This window comes from Zosterops lateralis (genome assembly GCF_965231275.1).
Source record: "Zosterops lateralis genome assembly, chromosome: 3".
Taxonomy (NCBI): domain Eukaryota; kingdom Metazoa; phylum Chordata; class Aves; order Passeriformes; family Zosteropidae; genus Zosterops; species Zosterops lateralis.
In genome coordinates, this window is record NC_139764.1 from 112,570,912 (window position 1) to 112,597,747 (window position 26,836).

The window sequence follows — 26,836 nt, forward strand, 5'->3', positions numbered from 1 at the left end:
CTCCATCCTGACTCCACTCTGGGAAGGAATTTTGGGAATTCCCTGGGAATCTCAGGACTCCAGGAAGTGTCTCCCTTCCTTTCTCCATCCCCAAATCCCATAAAAATCCCTCGGGACAGATCCTGAGTGTCCTTGACCCCAGAATCCTGGAATGGTTTGGGATGGGATCCACGGACTTTCAATCCCATCCCATTCCAAATCCAAAATCTTGGAATTTCCCAACTTTTCCTTGGCCACTCCCGGGGAATTATCTGGGAATTCCGGCCTAGCTCAGAATTCCTTCCCAAATTCCATTTTTCTCCCCCTTTCCCAGGGAATTCCCTCCATTCCCAGCCTGGGATTGGATTCAGCCCCATCCCAACTCCTCTCTGGGAAGGAATTTTGGGAACTGGGGACTCCAGGAAGGGTCTCCCTTCCCTTTCCCATCCCCGAATCGCATGAAAACCCCTCGGGATGGATCCTGAGTGTCCTCAATCCCAAAATCCTGGAATGGTTTGGAATGGGATCCACGGACCTTCAATCCCATCCCATTCCAACCCCACAATCCTGGAATTTTCCAACCTTTCTTTGGCCACTCCCAGGAAATTCTCTGGGAATTCCGGCCTGGAATTCCTGCCCAAATCCCATTTTTCTCCCATTTTCCCAAGGAATTCCCTCCACTCCTGGCCTAGGATTGGATCCATCCCCATCCTGACTCCTCTCTGGGAAGGAATTTTGGGAATTCCCTGGGAATTCAGGACTCCAGGAAGGGCCTCCTTCCCTTTTCCATCCCCAAATCCCATAAAACCCCCTCAGGATGGATCCTGAGTGTCCTCGATCCCAGAATCCCGAAATGGTTTGGGATGGGATCCACGGACCTTCAATCCCATCCCATTCCAACCCCACAATCCTGGAATTTCCCAACCTTTCCTTGGACACTCCCAGGGATTCTCTGGGAATTCCGGCCCAGCTGCGAATTTCTTCCCAAATCCCATTTTTCTCCCGTTTTCCCAAGGAATTCCCTTGGAATGGTTGGAATTTCCTCAGTCCTGACTCCCCTGAGCTCAGTCCCTGCCAGGCTGATGCTGAAGGGGGAATTGATTTTGGTTATTAATAATTATTAATAATTATTAATAGTTATTAATTATAATTTAATTTATCTATTTAAATTTCCTTTTTGTTTCTTGTTTTTATTTTTATTATTTCTCTATTCTTCAAGCTGTTTATTATTGCATTAAATTACATTATTATTTCTTACATATTTATTAATTTTGGTTATTTAATTATCTACTATTATGATTCTAGTTATTCATTAGGGTTTATTTATTATTTAATTATATTATTATTGTTCATTATGTATTTATTCATTTTTTACATTATTTATTATTTTATTATGATACATCTCCCAGGCTTTTGCTGAAGGGGGAATTTACTGGATTTTTCTTATTATTAATAATAATTAGTTGTTATTAATTGTTAATTATTATAAATACTATTTTTATTATCATTAATTGATTTTTTATATTTCAATTCTATTTTTGTCTCTACATTAATTTTTATTGTTCAATTTTTTATTATTTATCTCTTACTCTTCTCGTTATTTGTTATAATGTTTAATTATATTATTATTATTTATTAAAATTTATATTTAATTTTAATTTTTCTTTTTATTATTTAAAATCTTTTATTTAGTTATCTATTATTCTAGTTATTTCTGATGATATTTAATTACATTAGTATTAATTATTATTTGTTTTTATGCATTTATTCATTACTTACTTTGTCATTTATAATAATTTTACATAATTTATTATTTTATGATGATCCATCTGCCTTCCCGGCTTTGAGTGAATTGATCAGTTTTGGGGGTTATTAATTATTATTTTAAATTGAATTTTATTATTTTTATTGAATTTTAATCTTTAGTTTTTTATTTTTCATTTTTACAATTTATTTGTTTTATTATTTAATTATCTATTAGTATTCTATTTATCTGTTATTTTATTTACTTACATTATTATTGATTCTTTTTATGTATTTATTAATTTGCTGCTTCATTATTTTATATTATTTCATATTTATATTTATTTATATATTTTATATTTTATATTTATTTATATTATTTCTTTTTTTATGATACATCTCCCTTCCACGTTTTGGACCAGATTTTGGGTTATTGATTATTAATATTAATTGATTTTTTATCTAGTAATATGTTAATTTTATTATTTGTTTATCATTATTTTACTTATATTTTAAAATTCATTCTCTCTTTATTTATATCTATTATAAATAATTTTAAATAAAAATTTAATAAAAATTATCTATTATTCTTTATTCTTTAACTTTTAATTTTATTTATTATCTACTTAATTTTAAAAATTGTTTTTATAGACCTACTAAATTTTTATTATTTAATAGAATTATTATTTTATTCCATACTGGCTACATTTAATCCATTATTTCCCATTATTTCTTATTTAATCATAAATCTACAAGATTTAATTTTAATATTTTCTATAATTAGTTACTATTATAATTTAATTTATAATTAACTTTATTTTTAAAATTTATTTATTTGTTCACATCATTTATTGTGATATATTTATCTTTTATATTTCTTTAATATTATTTTACATAATTTATTGTTTCTTTATATATTTACAATGTGTCATTTAATTTATTTCATTTTATTAATAATTATTTTACGTTTAATTATATTTTCTATATTTTACTATTTATTTTTTGCCATTATTATTTTATATCATTATTATTTTATTACATTTTTTTTACATTTATTTTATATCTTTAATATATTTTTAAAGCTTTTATACCTTTGCTTATTTTTAATATACATTTTCTATATTTAATTTTATTATAGTTTTATTTTATAATTACATATTATATTATTTATATATAATATATTGTAAATAATGTATGATATTACTTAATTATATACTTTATGTTATTTATTATATATTATTTAATTATCTTTAATTCTCATAATTTATTGTTTCATTAAGAATTTACCATGTGCCAATTACTTAATTCTATTAATAATTTATTAATAATTATGTATTTCCTATATTTTGTTCTTTCTTTTCTGCCATTATTGCTTTATACCATTATTATTTTATTACATTTTTACTACATTTAATTCTTTTATATCTTTACTATAATTTTTATAATTTAATATAATTTTTAAATGTATATATTTATTTTTATTATTTTTTTACCCGTGATTTTATTACAGGTTTTTGTTTTTTAATTATGTTTATTTTTATTATTTGTTATTATTTTACTATTTTATTATACATTGACTCTATTCTAAGCTATTATTTCTTTATTTTATTGTTTTATATAATAATTTGAAAATTATGATATATTTTCTATATTTAATTTTTATTGATTTATTGATTGTTTTGTTTATTATTTATTATTTTTCCTGTAGTTTATTTTATTGATTTATTTAATATTTTTAGTTATTAAATTTTTATTTTTCCTGTAGTTTAATTTTAAAGGTTTTATTAAATATTCCTCTATTAGTTAATTATTTTATTATTTTATTACTAATAATATATTTATAAAAATAGTATTTTAATTATTAGTGATTATTATTTGATTATAAATATTTCATTTTTTGATTTAGTATTTCTTTAATATTTTCATTATTATTGCTTTTTATTTGATTATTTGATTATTTGATTTTCCCCAGCCTTTCCCGATCATTTGCAAAAAGAAACTCAGGAGGAAAAATTCCCAATTTTTAGCAATTTAAAATTAAATAATCTCATTTTCCCCCTATTTTTTCTCTTTCCCTCCCATTTTTTTCCTATTTCCATGATTTTTCCCCATTTTATTCCCATTTTTTCCCACTTTTTCCACTTTTTTGCCATTTTTTTCACTTTTCCACCATTTCCTTCCATTTTCCCTTCATTTTCCCCTCAGATTTTCCCATTTTCCCCATTTTTTTATAATTTCCCCCAATTTTTCCCATCTCCCCCAATTTTCCCTATTTTTCCCATTTCCCCCCTCTTTTTTTATAATTTTTCCTAATTTTCCCTCTATTTTTTCCCCATTTTTTATAATTTTCCAAATTTTTATCATTTTTTTCCCATTTCCCCCCAATTTTCACTGATTTTCTGCCACTTCCCCCCATTTTTTCTCAAATTTTCCAAATTTTCCCCATTTTTTCCTATTTTCCCCCATTTTTCCCCATTTCCCCCAATTTTTCCCCCTTTATTCGCATTTTCTTCCCATTTCCCCAGTTTTTCTCCATTTCCCCCAATATTTTCCCATTTTATCCCAAATTTTCCATTTTATTCCCATTTTCTCCAATTTTTCCCTATTTTTTCCCTCCAATTCTTCCAATTTTTTTCCTTCCAATTTTCCCCATTTTATTCCCATTTCCCCCATTTTTCCCCCAATTTCCCCCCATTTTATTGCCATTTCCCCCCATTTTATTCCCATTTCCCTCCAATTTTATTCCAATTTTATCCCTATTTTTTCCATTTTATTCCCATTTTCCCCCCAAATTTTTTCCCATTTTATTCCCATTTTTCCCCAAATTTCCCTATTTTTTCCCCATTTCCCCCCCAATTTCCCCCATTCTTTCCCCATTTTTTTCCCATTTTTTCCCATTTTATTCACATTTTCCCCATTTTTTCCACAATTTCCCCCGATTTTTCCCCATTTTATTCCCATTTTCCCCAATTTTTTCCCCAATTCTTTCCCATTGAATTCCCATTTTTTCCCTTCGAATTTCCCCCCATTTTTCCTTCCATTTCCCCCCATTTTATTCCCATTTTCCCCAATTTTCTCCCTCCAATTTTATTCCCATTTTATTCCCAATTTCTCTCCCAATTTTTCCCCATCTTATTCCCATTTTCCCCAATTTTTTCCTTCCAATTTTTCCCCATTTTATTCCCATTTTCCCCACTTTTCTCCCATTTACTTTCGATTTTCCCCCAAATTTTCCCCAAATCTTTGGAATTTTGGGAATTTTCCGAGTTTTGTTCCAGAATTCCACAGGGAATTTGTCTCCTCATCCTTAAAAAATTCAGGAATTCCAATTTTAATTCCCAAAAAATTCCAGCCCTTTTCCTGCTCCTTTTCTCCATTTTGGGGGTGGAAAAAAAATCCCAAAATTCTCTCTTTTTTTTCCCAAAAAAAAAAAAAAAAAAAAAAAAAAAAAAAAGTTTGAAAATTATTTTTTTTTTAACTGGAAAATCGGTGTCAGGATGAATTTTTTTAAATTAAAAAAATTAAATTAAATTAAAATTAAATCAAACTTAAATTAATTTTCATGGAATTAAAGAATTGATGGAATTAAAGAATTGATGGAATCAAGGTCATGAAAATTGGGGAGTTTTTAATGGGAAAATATTTGGGAATAATTTTGGGATTTCCGTGCTGGATTTTGAGGATAATTTTGGGATTTCTGTGCCGGATTTTCTTGGAAATTCCCAAATTTTTGTGCTGGATTTTTGGGAATAATTTTGGGATTTCTGTGCTGGATTTTGGGGAATAATTTGGGGATTTCCGTGCTGGATTTTGGGGGTAACTCTGGAAAACTGGGATGGAGAGAAGGGAATTCCTGCAGTTCTGACCCCATTGGGGGTTTGACCCCATTTGGGGTTCAGGAGTTCAGCCCCATTTAGGGTTTGGCTCCATTTGGGGTCCAGCCCCATTTGGGGTTTGGCTCCATTTGGGGTCCAGCCCCATTTGGGGTTTGGTCCCATTTGGGGTTCAGGGGATCAGTCTCAGCCCCATTTGGGGTTTGGCTCCATTTGGGGTTCAGGGGTTCAGGGGTTCAGCCCCATTGGGAGTTCAGCCCCATTTGGGTTTCAGCTCTGACCCCATTTGGGATTCAGAGGTTTGGCTCCGTTTGGAGTTCAGCCCCATTTGGGGAATGACGTCATTTGGGATTCAGAGGTTCGGCCCCATTTGAGGTTCAGTTCTGATCCCATTTGGGGTTTTGGGGTTCAGCCTCACTGGGGGTTATAGAGAGCAGCCCCAGCCCCATTTGGGGGTTCAGCGGTGCAGTTTTGGCCCCATTTGGGATTCAGGAGTTCGGCCCCATTTGGGGTTCAGCTCTCACTCCATTTGGGGTTCAGGGATTTGGTCCCATTTGGGGTTCAGGGGTTCAGCCCCATTTAGGGTTCAGTTCTGACCCCATTTGGAGTTTTGGGGTTCAGTCCCATTTGGGGTTCAGCCCCATTTGGGGTTTTTCCCCATTTGCGGTTCAGGGGTTCAGTCTCGGCCCCATTTGGGGTTCAGTCTCAGGCCAGTTTGGGGTTTGCCTCCATTTGGGGTTCAAGCATTCAGGGGTTTGGGTCCATTTGGGGTCCAGCCCCATTTGGGGTTCAGGGTTCAGCCCCATTTAGGGTTCAGCCCTATTTGGGGTGCAGCTCTGACCTCATTTGAGGTTCTGGGGTTTGTCTCCATTTGGGTTCAGCACCATTTGGGTCTTTTCCCCATTTGGGGTTCAAGGGTTCAGTCTCGGCCCCATTTGGGGTTCAAGGGTTTGGGCCCATTTGGGGTTTGGCTCCATTTGGGGTCCAGCCCCATTTGGGGTTCAGGGGTTCAGTCAGATTTGGGGTTCAGCCCCATTTGAGGTTTGGCTGCATTTAGGGTTCAGAGGTTCAGTTCTGATCCCATTTGGGGTTCAGAGGTTCAGCCCCATTTGGGGTTCAGTTTCTGGCCCCATTTGGGGTTTAGTTCTGGCCCCATTTGGGGCTCAGTTCTGGCCCCATTTGGAGTTCAGCTCCATTTGGGGTCCAGGGGTTCAGTCTCACTTGAGGTTCAGCTCTGACCCCATTTGGGGGTTCAGGGATTCAGCCCCATTTGGGGTTCAGCCCCATTTGGGGTTTGGCCCCATTTAGGGTTCAGAGGTTCAGCCCCATTGGGGTTATAGAGAGCAGCCTTTAGCCCCATTTAGGGTTGGTCCCCATTTGGGGTTCACTCCTGACTCCATTTTGGGGTTCAGGGGTTCAGCCCCATTTGGGGTTCAGTTCTGGCCCCATTTGGGGTTCATCCCCTGCCCCATTTGGGGTCACCCCACTCCTGTTCCCAGGCCCGGCTCAAAGTCCGGCTGGTCCCAGACTCGTCCCCGGGGATTTCCCGGGAAATCATTAACCGGGAACGGCCGCGGGGCCGGGCGGGGCCGGGACCTTCGGACCCCACAACACACCCCGGGACACGGCCCCGCCCCCACAGCGGGAACGGGGTCATCCAGTGGGATTAATCCCAGTGGGAACGGGGTCATCCAGTGGGATCATCCCAATGGGAATGGGATTATCCAATGGGATCATCCCAGAGAATGGGACCATCCAATGGGATCATCCCACAGGGAATAGGATCATCTCAATGGGATCATCCCAATGGGAATGGAACCATCCAATGGGATCATCCCAGAGAATTGGATCATCCAATGGGAATGGGATCATGCAATGGGAATGGGATCATCCAATGAGATCGTCCCAATGGGAATAGGATCATTCCAAACAAATGGGATCATCCTACAGGGAATAGGATCATCCCAATGGGAACAGGATCATCCCAAAGGAACAGGATCATCCAATGGGAACGGGGTCAATCAATGAGATCATCCCAAAGGAATGGGATCATCCAGTGGGATCATCCCAACAAGAACAAGATCATCTAATGGGATCATCCTAACAGGAATAGGATCATCCAATGGGATCATCCCAATGGGAACAGAGTCATCCAATGGGAACGGGGTCATCCAATGGGATCATCCCAACGGGAACGGGGTCATCCCAATGGGAATGGGATCATCCAATGGGATCATCCCAATGGGAATGGGATCATCCAATGGGATCATCCTAATGGGAACGGGATCATCCCAACAGGAATGGAATCATCCAATGGGATCATCCCAATGGGAACGGGACCATCCAATAGGAACATCCCAATGGGAATGGGATCATCCAATGGGATCATCCCAATGGGAACAGGGCCATCCAATGGGATCATCCAGTGGGACCATTCCATTAGAATTGGATCATCCCAACGGGATCGTCCCAATGGGAATGGGATCATCCCAGAGAATGGAATCATCCAATGGGATTATCCCAATGGGAACGGGGCCATCCAATGGGATCATCCCAATGGGAACAGGATCATCCAATGGGATCATCCCACAGGGAATAGGATCATCCCAATGGGAACGGGACCATCCAATGGGATCATCCCAATGGGAATGGGATCATCCAATGGGATTGTCCCAATGGGAATGGGATCATCCAGTGGGATCATTCCACAGGGAATGGGATCCTTCCAAATGAATGGGATGATCCCACAGGGAATAGGATCATCCCAGGGAATGGAATTGGGATTTGGGATGGGATGGATTGGGAAGGGATTAGGATTGGAATGGAATTGGGAATGGATCAGGAAGGGATTTGGAGGGGATTTGGGATTGGGATTGGGATGGGATTCCCACCCCATTCCCACTGGGATATCCCAAATCCACGCCCTCTTTGAGGAAATCCCAAAATTCCAGCTCCTCCCATCCAAGCCCCTTTTCCCAAACTTGGGAATCTTTAATCCCAAAATTCCCTCCAGGCCGAGCCCGTGACTCAGCATTCCCAGGATTCTTTTGGGATATTTGGGAATCCCCACAGCCATGACCCCCCTCACTATATGGGATTTGTCCTCAAAATCCCAAATAAACTCAGGGATTTATTCCCCAATTCCCGGCGGGAATTCCCACTCACCAAATTCCCACTCCCAAAAATGGGATCCTGCACCCCAAAAATGAGATCCTGGACCCCCAAATCTGCTCCCCAAAAAGGGGATCCGGCACCCCAAAAGGGGATCCTGGACCCCAAAATCTGCTCCCCAAAAAGGGGATCCGGCACCCCAAAAAGGGATCCTGGACCCCAAAATCTGCTCCCCAAAAAGGGGATCCGGCACCCCAAAAATGGGATCCTGGACCCCCAAATCTGCACCCCAAAAAGGAAGCTGAGGCAGCCCTAAGAAGGGATCTGGCTCCCCAAAATCTGCACCCCAAAACCCCAAAAATGGGATCCTGCACCCCAAAATCGGCACCCTGAAAATGGATCCTGCACCCCAAAATCGGTACTCCCAAAAGGGATCTGGCACCCCAAAAATGGGATCCTGCACCCCCCAAATCTGAACCCCAAAACGGGGATCTGGCACCCCAAAATCGGCGCCTCAAAAGGGGATCCTGCAGCCCAAAAAGGACCCAGCAGCCCCAAACTTGGCACCCCAAAAAGGGGATCCAGCACCCCAAAATCTGTGCCCCCAAAAAGGGATCCTGCAGCCCCAAATGTGCACCCCAAAAAGGGGACCCTGCGCCCCAAAAGGGGATCCTGCACCCCAAAATCTGCGCCCCAAAAAGGGATCCAGCACCCCAAAATCTGTGCCCCCAAAAAGGGGAACCTGCACTCCAAAAAGGCGGCCTGAAAGGGGATTCTGCACCCCAAAAACGGATCCTGGACCCCAAAATCTGCACCCCAAAAAGAGGATCCTGCACCCCAAAAGGGGATCCTGCACTCTCAAATCTACACCCCAAAAAAGGGGAACCTGCGCCCCAAAAAGGTGCCCTGAAAGGGGATTCTGCACCCCAAAAATGGGATCCTGCACCCCAAAAAATGGGACCCGGCACCCCCAAATCTGCACCCCAAAACGAGGATCTGGCACCCCAAAATCGGTGCCTCAAAAGGGGATCCTGCACCCCCAAAACCGGGATCCTGCAGCCCCAAATGTGCACCCCAAAAATGGGATCCGGCACCCCAAAAAGGGGTCCAGCACCCCAAAATCTGTGGCCCCAAAAACGGGGATCCGGCACCCCTGAAATCGGCATCCCAGAAAGGAGATCCTGCACCCCCAAATTTGTACCCCAAAAACGGGGATCCTGCACCCCAAAAAGGGATCCGGCACCCCTGAAATCGGCATCCCAAAAGGGGGACCCAGCACCCCAAAATTGCCACCCTAAAAAAGGGCTCTGGCACCCCAAAAGGGGATCCTGGACCCCCAAATCTGCTCCCCAAAAAAGGAAGCTCAGGTACCCCAAAAAGAGGATCCTACACCCCAAAAAGGGGATCTTGGACCCCCCCAAATCTGCACCCCAAAATGGGGATCCTGCACCCCAAAACCAGGACCCTGCACCCCCAAATGTGCACCCCAAAATGGGGATCCTGCACCCCAAAAAAGGACCCAGCACCCCCAAACTTGGCACCCTAAAATGAGGATTCGGCACCCAAAATCTATGTCCCCAAACTGGGATTCCACACCCCAAAAAAGACCCAGCAACCTGAAAAATTGGCGCCTCAAAAGGGATCCTGGACCCCAAAATTGGCACCTCAAAAAGGGATCTGGCACCCCAAAATCTGCACCCCAAAACCCCAAAAATGGGATCCTGCACCCCCCAAATCTGAACCCCAAAACGGGGATCTGGCACCCCAAAATCGGTGCCTCAAAAGGGGATCCTGCACCCCAAAAAGGACCCAGCAGCCCCAAACTTGGCACCCTAAAAAGGGGATCCAGCACCCCAAAATCTGTGCCCCCAAAAAGGGATCCTGCAGCCCCAAATGTGCACCCCAAAAATGGGACCCTGCGCCCCAAAAGGGGATCCTGGACCCCAAAATCTGCACCCCAAAAAGGGGATCCTGCACCCCAAAAAGGAAGCCCAGGCAGCCCTAAGAAGGGATCTGGCTCCCCAAAATCTGCACCCCAAAAAGAGGATCCTGCACCCCAAAAGGGGATCCTGCACTCTCAAATCTACACCCCAAAAAAGGGGAACCTGCGCCCCAAAAAGGTGCCCTCAAAGGGGATTCTGCACCCCAAAAATGGGATCCTGCACCCCAAAAAAGGGATCCTGGACCCCCCAAATCTGCACCCCCAAAAAGGGGATCCTGCACCCCAAAATCGGCGCCTCAAAAGGGGATCCTGCAGCCCCAAAACCGGGATCCTGCAGCCCCAAATGTGCACCCCAAAAATGGGATCCGGCACCCCAAAAAGGGGTCCAGCACCCCAAAATCTGTGGCCCCAAAAAACGGGATCCAGCACCTCAAAATCTGCACCCCAGAAAGGAGATCCTGCACCCCCAAATTTTTACCCCAAAAAGGGGGATCCTGCACCCCAAAAAGGGATCCGGCACCCCTGAAATCGGCATCCCAAAAGGGGGATCCAGCACCCCAAAATTGGCACCCCAAAAAAGGGCTCTGGCACCCCAAAAGGGGATCCTGGACCCCCAAATCTGCTCCCCAAAAAAGGAAGCTCAGGTACCCCAAAAAGAGGATTCTACACCCCAAAAAGGGGATCTTGGACCCCCCCAAATCTGCACCCCAAAATGGGGATCCTGCACCCCAAAAGGGGATCCTGGACCCCCAAATCTGCACCCCAAAACCAGGACCCTGCACCCCCAAATGTGCACCCCAAAATGAGGATCCTGCAGCCCAAAAAAGGACCCAGCACCCCCAAACTTGGCACCCTAAAATGAGGATTCGGCACCCAAAATCTGTGTCCCCAAAATGGGATTCCACACCCCAAAAAAGACCCAGCAACCTGAAAAATTGGCACCTCAAAAGGGATCCTGGACCCCAAAATTGGCACCTCAAAAGGGATCTGGCACCCCAAAATCTGCACCCCAAAGAGGGGATCCTGGACCCCAAAATCTGCACTGCAAAAACAGGATCCTGCAGCCCCAAAAGGAGATCCCGGCATCCCAAAAGGGGATCCGACACCCCAAAAATTGGCCCTTTGAAAGGGGATCCTGCACCCTGAAAAAAGGGATCCAGGAAGGGGATCCAGCGCCCCCAAATCTGCCCCTCCCTGAATCCCACGGCACCCGCGGGGTCCTGTGATTGTGGGAGGGGATTCACAGATCCCTGTCCTGGACCCTGATCCTGATCCCTGTTGTGGATCCCTGTCCCCAATCCCTGTCCTGGACCCTGATCCCTGTCCTGGATCCCAACCCCTGATCCCAGATCCCTGTCCCTGATCCCAGATCCCTATCCCTGATCCTCAATCCCTGTCTTGGACCCTGATCCCCGATCCGTGTCCTGATCCCTGATCCCTGTCCTGGATCCCCAATCCCTGTCCTGGACCCTGATCCCTGTCTGGGATCCCAATCCCTGATCCCAGATCCCTGTCCCTGATTCCTGTCCCTGATCCTTGTCCCTGATCCCTAATCCCTGATCCCTGTCCTGGACCCTGATCCTCGTCCCTGATCCCTGTCCCAGATCCCTGTCCTGGACCCTGATCCTGATCCCTGTCCTGGATCCCAATCCCTGATCCCAGATCCCTGTCCCTGGTTTCTGTCCCTGATCCTGATTCCTGTCCCTGATCCTTGTCCCTGATCCCTGATCCCTGTCCCAGATCCCTGTCCTGGATCCCTGTCCCTGATCCTTGTCCTCAGTCTTGATCCATCCTGGATCCCAATCCATCCCAGATCCCTGTCCCAGATCCAGATCCATCCTGGACCCAGATCCTTGTCCTGGATCCCAATCCCTGATCCCAGATCCTGTCCTGGACTCTGATCCCTGATCCCAGATCCCTGTCCCTGATCCTGATTCCTGTCCCAGATCCCTGATCCCTGTCCCAGATCCAGATCCATCCTGGATCCATCCCAGATCCCTGTCCTGGACCCCGATCCATCCTGGATCCATCCCAGATCCCTGTCCTGGACCCCGATCCATCCTGGATCCATCCCAGATCCCTGTTCTGGATCTCCCATCTTGGATCTCCCAGATCCCTGCCTGGCCTGGATCCCAGCCCATCCTGGATCTCTCCCTGGCCTGGATCCTCCATCCATCCCAGATCCCCATCCCGGATCCCCGTCCCGAATTCCTGGATCCCCATCCCGAATTCCCATCTTTCCTGGATTCTCATCCTGAATTCCCATCTTTCCTGGATTCTCATCCTGAATTCCCGTCCCTCCTGGATCTCTCCTGCTCCCTCATCCATCCCCAATCCCGGGTTTTGTCCCACATTCCCATTATTCATCCTGGATTTTTGTCTGACCTGGATTTCTCCTCTGTCCTGTGTCCCTTTCCAGGGATCCCTGTCCCTGCTGGATCCTTCTCTGGCCTGGATCCCATTTCCCAAATCCATCCCCAAATCCATCCCCAGATCCCTTCCCACCACTTCCCAAGCCCTGAAATCCCAGACTGAGGAGCAACTCCTGGGGCTCCAAACCCTTCCCGAAATCCTTTCCCTTCCCTAAATCCCAATATCCCCAAATCCTTAAATCTTTTCCCTTTTCCTTTTCCTGAATACTCTCCATTCCCCAAATCCCTTCCCAGATCCCTTCCCTTTTCCCTCTCTTTTCTCTTTTTTCCCTTTTGCCCATTTTCCTTTTTTCCCTTTTTCCCTTCTCTTTTTTCCCTTTCCCCCATTTTTCCCTTTTCCCCCTTTTCCCCCTTTCTTCCCCTTTTTTTCCCTTTCCCCCATTTTTCCCTTTCCCCCCTTTTCCCCCTTTCTTCCCCTTTTTTTCCCTTTCCCCCCTTTTTTCTCTTCCCCCTTTTTTTTCCCTTCTCCCCATTTTTTCATTTTTTTTCCATTTCCCCTCCTTTTTCCTTCCCCCCTTTTTTCCCACCTCTCCCTCTTTTTATCTCCCTTTCCCCACTTTTTATCCTCTTTCCCACTTCCCCCCCCTTTTATTTTTCACTTCTCCCCCTTTTTCCTTCTTCCCCTTTTTCCCCTTTTTTTCTCCTTCTCTTCTCCTCCCCTTTTTCCCTTTTTCCTTTTCCTCCTTTTTTTCCCACTTCTCCCTCTTTTTTCCCCTTTCCCCCTTTTTATCCTGTTTCCCACCTTCCTCCCCTTTTATTTTTCACTTCTTCTTCTTTTTTCCCTTTTTTCCCCTTCCCCCTTATTTTTCCTTCCTCCCCCTTTTTTTCCCTCTTTTTTCCTTCTCCCCTTTTTTCCACTTCTCCCCCCTTTTCCCCTTTTTATCCCGTTTCCCACCTTTTCCTCTTCTTTTATTTTTCATTTCTCCCCCTTTTTTCCCACTTTTCCCTCTTTTTTCCCCCTTTTCCCCCTTTTATCCCATTTCCCACCTTTTTCCCCTTTTATTTTTTCCTTTCCCCCATTTTTTCCTTTCCCCCTTTTTTTTCCTTTCCCCCTTTTTTTTCCTTTCCCCCTTTTTTCCCTTTTTTTCCCTTCTCCCCCTTTTTTCCCCTCCTTCCTCTTTTTTTTTCCTTTTTTCCTTTCCCCCCTTTTTTTCCATTTCTCCCTCTTTTTTCCCCCTTTTTATCCCATTTCCCACCTTTTCCCCCCTTTTATTTTTTACTTCTCCCCCTTTTTTTTCCCTTTTTCTCCCCCCCCATTTTTTCCCTTCTCCCCCTTTTTTCTCTTTTTTCCTTTCCCCCTTTTTTTTCTCTTCTCCCCCTTTTTTCCCTTTTTTCCTTTTCCTCCTCTTTTTTTCCCACTTCTCCCTTTTTTCCCCCCATTTTTTCCAGTTTCCCACCTTTCATTTTTCCCTTTTTTTCCCTTTTTTTCCCTTTTCCCCCCGTTTTTCTCCTCAGTCGGCGCATCCACCGGGCCTCTCTGCAGAGGGCAGCACAGCCCAGCACATCGAGTCCCTTTTTTCCCCTCCCACATCCCAATCCCGGCTTTTTTTCCCAGCCAAAATTCCCATGGAATTCTCCCTTCCCGGGGAAAAAAAAAATTAAAAATCGGGATTGGAAAAAAAAAAAAAAAAAAAAAAAAAAAAAAAAAAAAAAAAAAAAAAAAAAAAAAAAAGAGGAAAAAGTTGAAAATCGGATTTTTTTGTTTGTTTTCCATGAGCTGGGAATTCCATCCTGACACTTCTCACCATCCTGAGATGCTCCAGCTTTTCCCTTGGGATTCTCTTGGAATTCCAGCTTGGAATTCCTGCCCAAATCCCATTTTTTATTCCCATTTTCCCAAGGAATTCCCTCCATTCCCAGCCTGGGATTGGATCCAGCCCCATCCCGACTCCTCTCTGGGAAGGAATTTTGGATCTCCCTTCCCTTTTCCATCCCCAAATTCCATAAAACCCCCTCAGGGATGGATCTTGAGTGTCTTTGATCCCAAAATTCTTTTTTGATCTCCAATCCCATCCCATTCCCAACCTCAAAAATCCTGGAATTTCCCAACCTTTCCTTGGCCACTCCCAGGGAATTCTCTGGGAATTCTGGCCCAGCCAGGAATTCCTTCCCAAATTTGATTTATTTATTTTTTGGGGGGGAATTTCTGGGGGGATTTGAGGTTTTATTTGGGATTTGGGATTTTTGGAGGGTTTTTTTCCCTGGATTTGAGTTTTTTTTGGGGGGGATTTGGTTGGGTTTTTTTGGGATTCACGGAGCTTCAATCCCAACCCCAAAAATCCTGGGATTTTCCAACCTTTCCTTGGCCACTGCCAGGGAATTCTCTGGGAATTCCGGCCCAGCTGGGAAATCCTTCCCAAATTTGATTTTTTTTTTTTTTTTTTGTGGATTTGGAAGAATTTTTGGGATTTTTTTTTTTGGAGGAATTTGAGGTTTTCTTTGGGATTTGGGATTTTTGGAGGTTTTGGGGCAGCTCTGGGCTGGATTTTCCTGGGAAAAAGCAAATCCTGGGCTCAGGTGCTGCTGAATTCCCAAAGCTGCCTCAGCCTGGGATTTTAAATCCCACTTGTTTTTCCAGTTCTCAGAATTCCCAGAGGGAATTTTGTGATAAACAAACTCACCTGGAGGAGAAACGGGAGGAGAAGGAGCAGCAGATTCAGGTGAGATCCCGGAATTTGGGGAGAAAAATGGGAATAAATCCTGCCCTGGGATGGGGGGATGGAATTCCCAGAGAATTCCCTGGAAGTGGCCAAGGAAAGGTTGGGAAATTCCAGGATTTTGGGGTTGGGGTGGGATTGAAGCTCCGTGGATCCTAAAAAACCCCAACAAATCCCTAAAAAAGACCCTCAAATCCAGGAAAAACCTTCTAAATCCTCCCCTCAAAATCCAAATCCCAAAGAAAACATCAAATCCCAAAAAATTCCCTAAAATTAAAAAAAAAAAATAATCAAATTTGGGAGGGATTTGGGAAGGAATTCCCAGAGAATTCCCAGAGAATGTCCCAGGAAAAGGAAAAGGTCCAAGGGAAAGGTTCGGGCTTGGAATGGGATAGAAGATCCACAAATCCCACTGGGACCGTTCCCAAATCCTGGAATTTCGGGGGCTGAGGAGCTCGGCTGGGATGGGGCTGGGTGGGAGGGACACAGGGGACACACAGAGGACATCAGGGGACACCTGTGGACACACAGGGGATACACAGGGGACACTGAGAGGGCACTGGGGCTGAGGGGACACCCAGGGGACACTGAGAGGGCACTGGGGCTGGGGACAGCCAGGGGACACTGAGGGGACACCGAGAGGGCACTGGGATGAGGGGACAGCCAGGGGACACCGAGGCTGAGGGCACCCAGGGGACACCCAAGGGACACCGGAGCTGAGGGCATGGTGGTGACACCGGTGGGGATCCAGGGTTGAGAGCACAGTGGTGACACTGAGGTCTTGGAGCTGAGGGCACAGTGGTGACACCGGTGGGGATCCAGGGCTGAGGGCACAGTGGTGACACCGGTGGGGATCCAGGGCTGAGGGCACAGTGGTGACACTGAGGTCTTGGAGCTGAGGGCACGGTGGTGACACCGGTGGGGATCCAGGGCTGAGGGCACAGCAGTGACACTGAGGTCTTGGAGCTGAGGGCACAGCGGTGACACCGTCGAGCTCCTGGGGCTCAGACACTGAGGGGACACCCAAGGGACACCGGGGCTGAGGACACTGTGGGGACACAGGGAGGATCCTGGGGCTGAGGGCACTGAGAGAGCACCAATGGGACACCGTGGAGCTCCTGGGGCTGAGGACACCAAGGAGGCACCGCAAAGGTCCCGGAGCTGAGGGCACGGCACTGATACCCAGTGGGGATCCGGGGTCAAGGGCACGGCAGTGTCACCGAGGTCCCGGAGCTGAGGGCACAGTGGGGTCCCGGGGCTGAGACACTGAGGGGACACCCAAGGGACATGGGACATTGGGGCTGAGGGCACGGCGGTGACACCAGGGAACTCCCAGGGCTGAGGGAGGACACCGGAGCTGAGGGCACTGAGAGGACACCAGGGCTGAGGGCACCGAGAGGACACCGGGGCTGAGGGCACGGCGGTGACACTGTGGGATCCCGGGGCTGAGGGCACCGAGAGGACACCGGGGCTGAGGGCAGTGAGGGGACACCGGGAAGGATCCAGGGCTCAGGGCACAGCAGTGGCACCGGCGGGGGCTCGGAGCTGAGGGCACAGCGGTGACACCGCGGAGCTCTGGGGCCGAGGACACCGAGAGGGCACTGAGAGGGCACCGGGGCTGAGGGCACCCCGGGGACACCGGGAAGATCCCAGGGCTGAGGGCACCGAGGCTGAGGGCACTGAGTGAACACCGAGGGGACACCGGGGAGGATCCGGGGCCGAGGGCACGGCAGTGGCACCCGGGAGCTCCAGGGGCTGAGGGCACGGTGCTACCACCGGGAATGAGGGCACCGAGAGGGCACTGGAGCAGAGGGCACTGAGAAGGCACTGACAGGGCACCGGGGCTGAGGGCACCGGGAGGACACCGGGGCTGAGGGCACCGAGGGGGAACCAGGACTGAGGGCACCGAGAGGACACCGGGGCTGAGGGCACCGGGAGGACACCGGGGCTGAGGGCACCGGGAGGACACCGGGGCTGAGGGCACCGGGAGGACACCGGGGCTGAGGGCACCGAGGGGGAACCAGGACTGAGGGCACCGAGGGGGAACCAGGACTGAGGGCACCGAGGGGGAACCAGGACTGAGGGCACCGAGAGGACACCGGGGCTGAGGGCACCGAGAGGACACCGGGGCTGAGGGCACCGAGGGGGAACCAGGACTGAGGGCACCGGGAGGACACCGGGGCTGGGGGCACCGAGAGGGCACCACGACTGAGGGCATGGCGGTGACACTGTGGGATCCCGGGGCTGAGGGCACTGAGGAGAATCCGGGGCTGAGGGCACAGTGGCCACAACAGGGAACTCCCGGAGCTGAGGGCACTGAGGGGGAACTGGAGCTGAGGGCACTGAGGGGGACACCGGGACTGAGGGCACCGAGGGGACAGCGGGAAGATCCCAGGGCTGAGGGCACCGAGGGGGAACCGGGCTGAGGGCACCGGAGCTGAGGGCACCCCGGGGACACCGTGAAGGTTCCGGGGCTGAGGGCACAGCGGCGGCACCGGGAAGATCCCGGAGCTGAGGGCACCCCGGGGGCACCGGGACTGAGGCCACCGAGAGGGCACCGGAGCTGAGGGCGCTGAGGGGACACCAGGAACGTCCCGGGGCCGAGAGCACAGCGGTGTCACCGGGAAGCTCCCGGAGCTGAGGCACGGTGGGATCCCGGAGCTGAGGGCACCGCGGGGACACCAGGAATGTCCCGGAGCTGAGGCACGGTGGGATCCCGGAGCTGAGGGCACCGCGGGGACACCAGGAATGTCCCGGAGCTGAGGCACGGTGGGATCCCGGAGCTGAGGGCACCGCGGGGACACCGGGAAGCTCCCCGAGCCGAGAGCACCGCGGTGTCACCGGGCAGCGATCCCCGGGCCCGGCGCCCCTCAGCGCCCTCAGCCGCCAACATGGCGCCGCCTTCCCCTTCCCCTTCCCTTCCCCTTCCTCTCCCCGTCCCGGTCCCGGTCCCGTCCCGGCCGCCGCAGCGAGGCCCGAAGATGGCGGAGCAGCAGCAGCAGCAGCTTTGCCGAGCAGCTCCGAGGCCTCGGCGAACGAGCGAGCGGAGGAGGAGGAGGAGGAGGAAGGGCAGCAAAGACGAGAGGAGGAGGGAATGGAGGGGAGGGCTCCATCCCCACCGGAGCTCCGCCGCCACCGCCCCCTTCGTCCTCCATGCCCGGCTCCGCCCCGTCCCGCCGGGAGGAGGGGAGGGAGGGAGGGAGGATCGCGGCGAGCCCGAGCCGGAGCCCCGCAGCCGCAGCCGCGCCGCCCAGGCTGAGGGGGGCCCCGGCCGGCCCGGGGGGAGCCCCTGAGGGGGAGCCGGGGCCGCCAGCGCCGCCCTCATTCCCCCCTCGGGGGGCAGCTCGAAACCCCCCGGGAAGCTCCGCTGGGCTCGGCCCGGCCCGGCCCGGCCCGGCTCGGCCCGGCCCCACCGGGGGAGTCGCTGTAGCGTTGCCCGCGGGCCTCGGCCCTGGCAGCAGCGGCAGGTGAGTGCGGGGGGCCCCCGCGGGTGGAGCCGGGCCCGAGGCGCTTCCCCGCGGCTTCTCCCGGGGAACTGTCAGAGCGCCGGGGCCGGGGGGGAGCGGCGGAGCCCGCTCGGAGCGGCGCCTTCCCCCGGCCATGGCGGCCGCCGCCTCCCCCTTTCCCTTCTCTCCCTTCTCTCCTTCTCTCCCTCCCTCCCTGAGCGCGGCTCCGTCCCCTCCCCTCCCTCGCTCGGTGCCCGCCCTCCGCCATCGCTCCCCCCTCAGGGACCCCGCGCCTCCTCCTTTCCCTCCTTTCCCTCCTTTCCCTCTCCCTGAGCCGCCCCCGGCCCCGGCCCCGGCCCCGGCCCCGGCGTGGGCTGGAACTTGATTGCAAAAGTCCCTTCGCCACCTTCTCTCCTTCCCTTTTGAGCTCCAAATTCTCCTAGGATTTTCTTTAATTTTTTTTTTATTTTTTTTTAAATTTTTTAAATTTATTTTTAATTTTTTTTTAAATTTATTCTTAATTTTTTTAAAATTTATTTAAATTTTTTTTCAATTTTTTTTTTAATTTTTAAAATTTTTTTAATGTTTTTTTTTTTTTTTAATTTTCTGTGAGAGGGAACAAAAAAAAAAATAAAATGGCCCCGCCGCCCCCAGGAAAAATCGGGGCTGAGCCCTCGGGGTGGGGTTTGGGTGATTGGAGCTTTGGCAGCGCTTTTGTGTTATATTTTTATATCCCAAAAATATCCCAGAAATATCCCAGAAATCACCCGAAAATCAGCCCCGGGAGGAGGATCCGGCACTTCCAGGAGCCTCCGGAGCGTTTTTGGAGCGGCGATCCCGGGCCAGGTGCATCGGGAGCGGCTCCTTTCCTGGGCTCGGTGGCCTCGTTTTGTCACAATTCCCCCATTTTTTTCCCTTTTCTGCCCTAAATTTTCCAGAATTCCCAATTTTTCCCCCTTTCCCTGCCCTCAATTTTCCAGAATTCCCAAATTCTGACTCTTCTGTGCCCTAATTTTTTTGTAATTCCCCGTTTTTTTTTCCCTTTCCCTGCCCTAAATTTTCCAGGAATTTCCCAATTTCCCCCCTTTTCCATAATTCCCAAATTTTCCCCTTTCCCTGCTCTAAATTTTGCCAGAATTCCCTGATTTTTTCTCCTTTCCCTGCCCTAAATCTTGTGTAATTCTCAAAATTTTCCCTTTTCTACCCCAAATTTTCCATAATTCCCCAAGTTTTCTCCTTCTCTGCCCGAAATTTTTCATAATTCCGAATTTTTACCCTTTCCCTGCCCTCATTTTGCCAGAATTCCCCGAGTTTTTCCTTTTTTACTGCCCTAAATCTTGTGTAATTCCCAAATTTTTCCCTCTTTCTGCTCTCAGTTTTCCATAATTCCCATTTTCCCCCTTTTTTCCCCTCAATTTTCTGGAATTTCCCGATTTTCCCCCTTTCCCTGCCCTAAATTTTCCATAATTCCCAATTTTTTCCTTTCCCCTGCCCTCATTTTGCCAGAATTCCCCGAGTTTTTCCCTTTTTTCCTGTCCTAAATCTAATGTAATTCCCAAATTTTCCCTTTCCCTGCCCTAAATCTTGTGTAATTCCCAAATTTTTCCCTTTCCTTGCCCTCAATTTTCCATAATTCCCAAATTTTTCCCTTTCCCTGCCCTAAATCTTGTGTAATTCCCAATATTTTTCCCTTTTCTATCCTGAATTTTCCAGAATTATCATAATTTTCCCCTTCTCTGCCCTCAATTTTCCGAAATTCCCCAGATTTTTCCCCTTTTCTGTCCTAAATTTTTCATAATTCTTCAATTTTTCCCTTTCCCTGCCCTCATTTTGCCAGAATTCCCTGATTTTTCCCCTTTTTCCTGCCCTAAATCTTGTGTAATTCCCAAATTTTTCCCTTTCCTTGCCCTCAATTTTCCATAATTCCCTATTTTCCCCCTTTTCTACCCTTAATTTTCTGGAATTCCCTGAATTTTCAAATTTCTTGCCCTAATTTTTCCAGAATTCCCAATTTTTTCCCATTTTTTTACCCTCAATTTTCCAGAATTCCCCGATTTTTACCCTTTCCTTGCCCTAAATTTTGTGTATTTCTCAGAATTTTCCTTTTTCTACTCTGAATTTTCCAGAATTACCATAATTTTTCCCTTCCCCTGCCCTAAATCTTGTGTAATTTCCAAATTTTTTCCCTTTTCTGGCCCTAAATTTTCCATAATTCCCATAAATTTCCCCTTTTTCTGCCCTAATTTTTTCATAATTCCCGATTTTCCCCTTTTCCTGCCCCAAAATTTGCAGAATTCCCAATTTTTTACCCTTCTCGGCCCGAAATTTTTCATAATTCCCCCAATTTTCCCCTTCTCTGCCTTCAGTTTTCCATAATTCCCAATTTTTTCCCTTTCCCTGCCCTAAATCTCGTGTAATTCCCATAATTTCCCTTTTTCTGCCCTAAATTTTCCTTAATTCCTCAAATTTCCCCCTTTTTCGCCCTAATTTTTTCCATAATTCCCAAATTTTCCCCTTTTTCTACCCTAAAATTTTCCATAATTCCCAATTGTCCCCTTTTCTGCCCTAAATTTTCCATAATTCCCCAAATTTTCCCCCTTTCTGCGCTGACTTTTCAATAATTTCCCAAAATTTTCCCTTTTCTACCTTCAATTTTCCAGAATTCCCATTTTTTTTACCTTTTCCTTGCCCTCAATTTTCCAGAATTCCCAATTTTTCCCTTTCCCTGCCCTCATTTTTCCAGAGTTCCCAAATTTTTACCTTTCCGTGCTCTAAATTTTTCCATAATTCCCAATTTCTCCCCTTTTCTACTCTCAGTTTCTTGGAATTCCTTAAATTTTCCCCTTTTTTTCTACCCCCAATTTTCTGTAATTCCCAATTTTTCCCTTTTTCTGCCCTAAATTTTACAGAATTCCCAATTTTCCCCCTTTTTCTGTCCTCAATTTTCCCAAATTTCCCCCTTGACTTGAATCTTGGGAACCTTTAGAATTTAATCAAGATTTTAATTAATCCCTTAATTATTTAATGAATTAATTAATCACCTTATTTATTTCTATATTTATTGATTATTTTCTTGGATCACTTTGGGAATTTTTTTGGGAAAAAAAACCTCGGAATTTTCACCGTGAGGGTTCTAAAATTCCCATTTTTTCCCCCATTTTTCCCCCCAAAATTCCCCAAAAATTTCCAAAAACATTCTCCAAAAATTCCCCAAAATTCCCCCCAAATATTCCCCCAAAATTCCCCCCAAAAATCTCAAAAAATTCCCCAGAAAATCTCCCAAAAAAATCCCCAAAAATTCCCCCCCAAATTCCCCAAAAATTCCCCAAAAAATCTCAAAAAACCCCCCAGAAAATCTCCCAAAAAATCCCCAAAATTTCCCCCCCAAAATTCCCCCAAAATTCCCCAAAATTTCCCCCCAAATTTCCCCCCAAAAATCCCCCAAAATTCCAGGAAATTCCAGGATTTTTGTGGAAAAATGGAGGAAATTTGTGGATTTTTAGGGGAAAAATGGAGGATTTTTGTGGAAAATGGAGGAAATTCCAGGAATTTTGGGGGGAAATGGAGGAATTTCAGGATTTTAGTGGAAAAATTGAGAAAATTCCCTGGATTTTCCTGGAAAATGGAGGAAATTCCAGGTTTTTTTGTGGAAAATGGAGGAAACTTGTGGATTTTTTTGGAAAATGGAGGAAATCCAGGGAAAAAAGAAGGAAATTTGTGGATTTTTTAGGGAAAAAAAGGAGGATTTTAATGGAAAATGGAGGAAATTTGGGGAATTTTGTGGGAAAATGGAGGAAATTCCAGAAGTTTTGTGGAAAAATTGAGGAAATTTGGGGATTTTTAGGGGAAAAATGGAGGATTTTAGTGGAAAATGGAGGAAATTCCAGGGATTTTGTGGGAAAATAGAGGAATTTCAGGCATTTTGTGGAAAAATGGAACAAAATCCAGGGATTTTAATGGAAAAATGGAGGAAATTCTGGGATTTTTGTGGGAAAATGGAGGAAATTCCGAGATTTTCATGGAAAAAAATGGAGGAAATTTGTGGATTTTTGTGGAAAAATGGAGAATTTTCATGGAAAATGGAGGAAATTCCAGGAATTTTGTGGGAAAATGGAGAAAAATTGTGGATTTTTGTGGAAAAATGGAGGAAATCCAGGGGAAAAAGAAGGAAATTCATGGAACAAAAAATCCCTGAATTTATTCCGTTAAAATCCCAGGATTTCCTCTGTTTTTCCATTAAAATCCGAAATTTCTGGAATTTTCTCCATTTTCCACTAAAATCCTCCAATTTTTTCCACAAAAATCCACAAATTTCCTCCATTTTTCCACAAAAATTCTGGATTTTTTTGATTTGTCAGGATCTTGGTGGAATTTTTCGGGGATATTTTGGGATTTTTTTGGGATCTTGGTGCTTTTCCTGGGATATTTTTGATTTTTTGGGGGGATAATTTAGGGGGAAAAGGGAAAAAATTGAGAGAATTTTTGGGGAAAAACCAGAAAAAATCCAGAGAATTTTGGGAGAAAAAAAAAATTTCCAAGATTTTTTTTTTAAAAAACTAGAAAAAAATCCAGGAAATTTTTGGAAAAATCAGAAAAAAATCCAGGAATTTTGAGGAAAAAAAAGAAAAAAAAAATTAAAGGAATTTTGGGAAAAGAAAACCCAGGAAAAAATCCAGAGATTTTTGGAAAAAAAAACAGAAAAAAATTCAGGATTTTTTTGAAAAAAAAAAAAAAAACCAGAAGAAAATCCAGGATTTTTTGGGGAAAAAAAACCAGAAAAAAAATTTAAAGGAATTTTGGGGAAAAGACAGAAAAAAATCTGGAATTTTTTGGGAAAAAAATTAAAAATATTCAGGAAATTTTTGGAAAAAAACCAGAAAAAAATCCAGGATTTTTTTGGGGAAAAAAAAAAAAAAAAAAAAGAAACAGAAAAAAAAATTTAAAGGAATTTTGGGGAAAGACAGAAAAAATTCAGGAATTTTGGGGGAAAAAATTTTTAAATTACAGGAATTTTGAGGAAAAAAGGATGAAATTCCCACCCAACCCAATTTTCCTGGAATTTTTAATTTTTCCAGGATTTTTTTTTCCATCAGGAACCAACAAAATCCCAAAAAATTCCTTTTCCTCCTTTTTTTTCTTGAATTTTTTTGGGGGAATTAAAACCAAAACCATAAAAAAACCCTGAAAAAAATTCCTAAAAATTCCCCAATTTTTTAACAAAATAATTCAAATTTTTCCTTTTTTTTTTTTTTTTTTTTTTTCAGGATCCAGGAATTGAAATTCTCATGGAATTCTCGAGGTTTTAAAGATTTTTCCAGGAAAATCCTGAATTTTCTCATGATCCATCTCTCACCTCCAGAATTCCCAGGTAAGTTTGAAACTTTTTTTATTTTATTTTTTCATGAATTTTTCCCAAGTTTTGGGGTTTTTTTGGGGCATAAAATAATAATAATAATAATAATATAAAATAATCACCAAAAATTCCTTGGATTTCACCAATTTTTTGGGGGATTTTCTGAGCAGAAAAATCTCAGGAAAATCAAAATTATTCCAGGATTTGGGAGATTTTTTTCCCCATTTTTTTTTCTATTTTTTTCCCAATTTTTTTTTCCAAATTTTTCTATTGGGATGGAAATTTTTTTCCCATTTTTCCTTTTTTTCAATTTTGGGGTTTTTTTCCCTATTTTTTCTAATTTTTTTTCCTAATTTTTCTCAAAAATTCCTGGATTTTTTTGTGATTTTTTTCCAAGAATTCCTGATTTTTTCCAAGGATTTCTTTTTTTTTCCCGAGAATTCCCAAATTTCCCAAGAATTCCTGATTTTTTTAAAAAAAATCCTGATTTTTTCCAAGGATTTCTGTTGTTTTCCCAAGGATTTCTGGGATTTTTCCAATGATTTCCAATTTTTTCCAAGGATTTCTGGATTTTTTCCAAGAATTTCTGGTTTTTTTCCAAGGATTTCTGGATTTTTTCCAAGGATTCCCAAATTTCCCAAAAATTCTTGATTTTTTTCCCAAAAATTCCTGATTTTTTCCAAGGATTTCTGTTTTTTTTTCCAAGAATTCCCAAATTTTCCAAGAATTCCTGATTTTTCCAAGAATTCCTGATTTTTTCCCAAGGATTTCTGGTTTTTTTCAAAAAACTCCTGATTTTTTCCAAAGAATTTCTGGGTTTTTTCCCAAAAATTCCCAAATTTCCCAAGAATTCCTGATTTTTCCAGGAATTCCAGGTTTTTTCCCAAAGATTTCTGGTTTCTTTTTTCCAAGAATTCCTGATTTTTTCCCCAAAATTCCTGATTTTTTCCAAAGGATTTCTGGGTTTTTTTTCCCAAAAATTCCTGCTTTTTCCCAAGAATTCCTAATTTTTTTAACCAAGAATTTCTGGTTTTTTTCCAAGAATTCCCAAATTTTCCAAGAATTCCTGATTTTTTCCAAGGATTTCCAAATTTTTCCAAGAATTTCTGTCTCTCTGAATTCCCAAAAATTCCAGAATTTTGGGTCATTCCAAAAGGGATTTGGGAATTCCAGGAATTTTGGGAGGAGCCGGAATTGGATCCAGGAATTTTCAGGAATTTTCCACGGGAATTTTGGATCCAGAAATTTTAGGGAATTTTGGATCCAGATCCAGGATTTTTTTTTTTTTTGTGAATTTTTTCTTCTATGGAAATTTTGGATTCACATCCAGGATTTTTTTTTGGGGAATTTTCCACGAAAATTTTGGATCCAGATCCAGGAATTTTTTTTGGGGGAATTTTCATTTCCATGGGAATTTTGGATCCAAATCCAGGAATTCTTTGAGAATTTTCCAAGGGAATTTTGGATCCAGATCCAGGAATTTCAGGAAATTTTCTCCTCCCGAGGGAATTTGTCATCCTGACCCAAGACTTTTATTGAATTTTCCATGGGAATTTTGGATCCAAATTTAGGAATTTTAGGGAATTTTGGGTCTGGTTTGGTTTGGTTTGGTTTGGTTGAGTTGGGTTGGGTTTGGTCCATCATCTCATGGTTGGGTTGGGTTGGGTTGGGTTGTGTTGGGTTCAGTTGGGTCGGTTTTGGTCCATCATCACCTCGTGGTTGGGTTTGGTTTGGTCCGGTCCGTCATCTCATGGTTGGGTTTGGTTGTGTTGGGTTCCGTTGGGTTGGGTCCGGTCCGTCATCTCATGGTTGGGTCGGGTTGTGTTGGGTTCAGTTGGGTTTGGTTTGGTCCGGTCCGTCATCTCATGGTTGGGTTTGGTTTGATTTGGTTCGTCACCTCATGGTTGGGTTGGGTTTGGTTTTGTTCATCACCTCATGGTTGGGTTGGGTTTGGTCCATCACCTCATGGTTGGGTTTGGTCCATCACCTTGTGGTTGGGTTTGGTTGTGTTGGGTTCAGTTGGGTTGGGTTTGGTCCATCATCTCATGGTTGGGTTGGTTTTGGTTTTGTTCATCACCTCGTGGTTGGGTTGGGTTTGGTCCATCATTTCATGGTTGGGTTGGGTTTGGCTGGTTTGGTCACCACTCGATGCTTTGGTCCATTAGTCGGTCCATGACGTCCTGGATTGGTTTGGTTTGGTTCAGCTCAGTTGGGTTGGGTTGGATTTGATTGGTTCGGTTCAGTTGGGTTGGGTTGGATTGGACTGGTTTGGTTTGGTTTGGTTTGGTTTGGTTCAGTTGGGTTTGGTTTGGTTCAGTTGGGTTTGGTTGGGTTGGATTG

The 26,836-nt window shown here is 44.8% G+C and overlaps 1 protein-coding gene across 1 annotated transcript in view; it reads left to right on the forward strand.

Annotated features, from left to right (window-relative positions):
- The first annotated feature begins 23,457 nt into the window (after positions 1–23,457).
- NCOA1 (nuclear receptor coactivator 1) overlaps positions 23,458–26,836 on the forward strand; it is a 90,859-nt gene continuing 87,480 nt past the window's right edge. The window contains exon 1 of the mRNA XM_083857659.1: positions 23,458–24,511. The gene's annotated coding sequence lies outside the window, so the exon portion shown is untranslated. The remainder of the gene's footprint in view (positions 24,512–26,836) is intronic.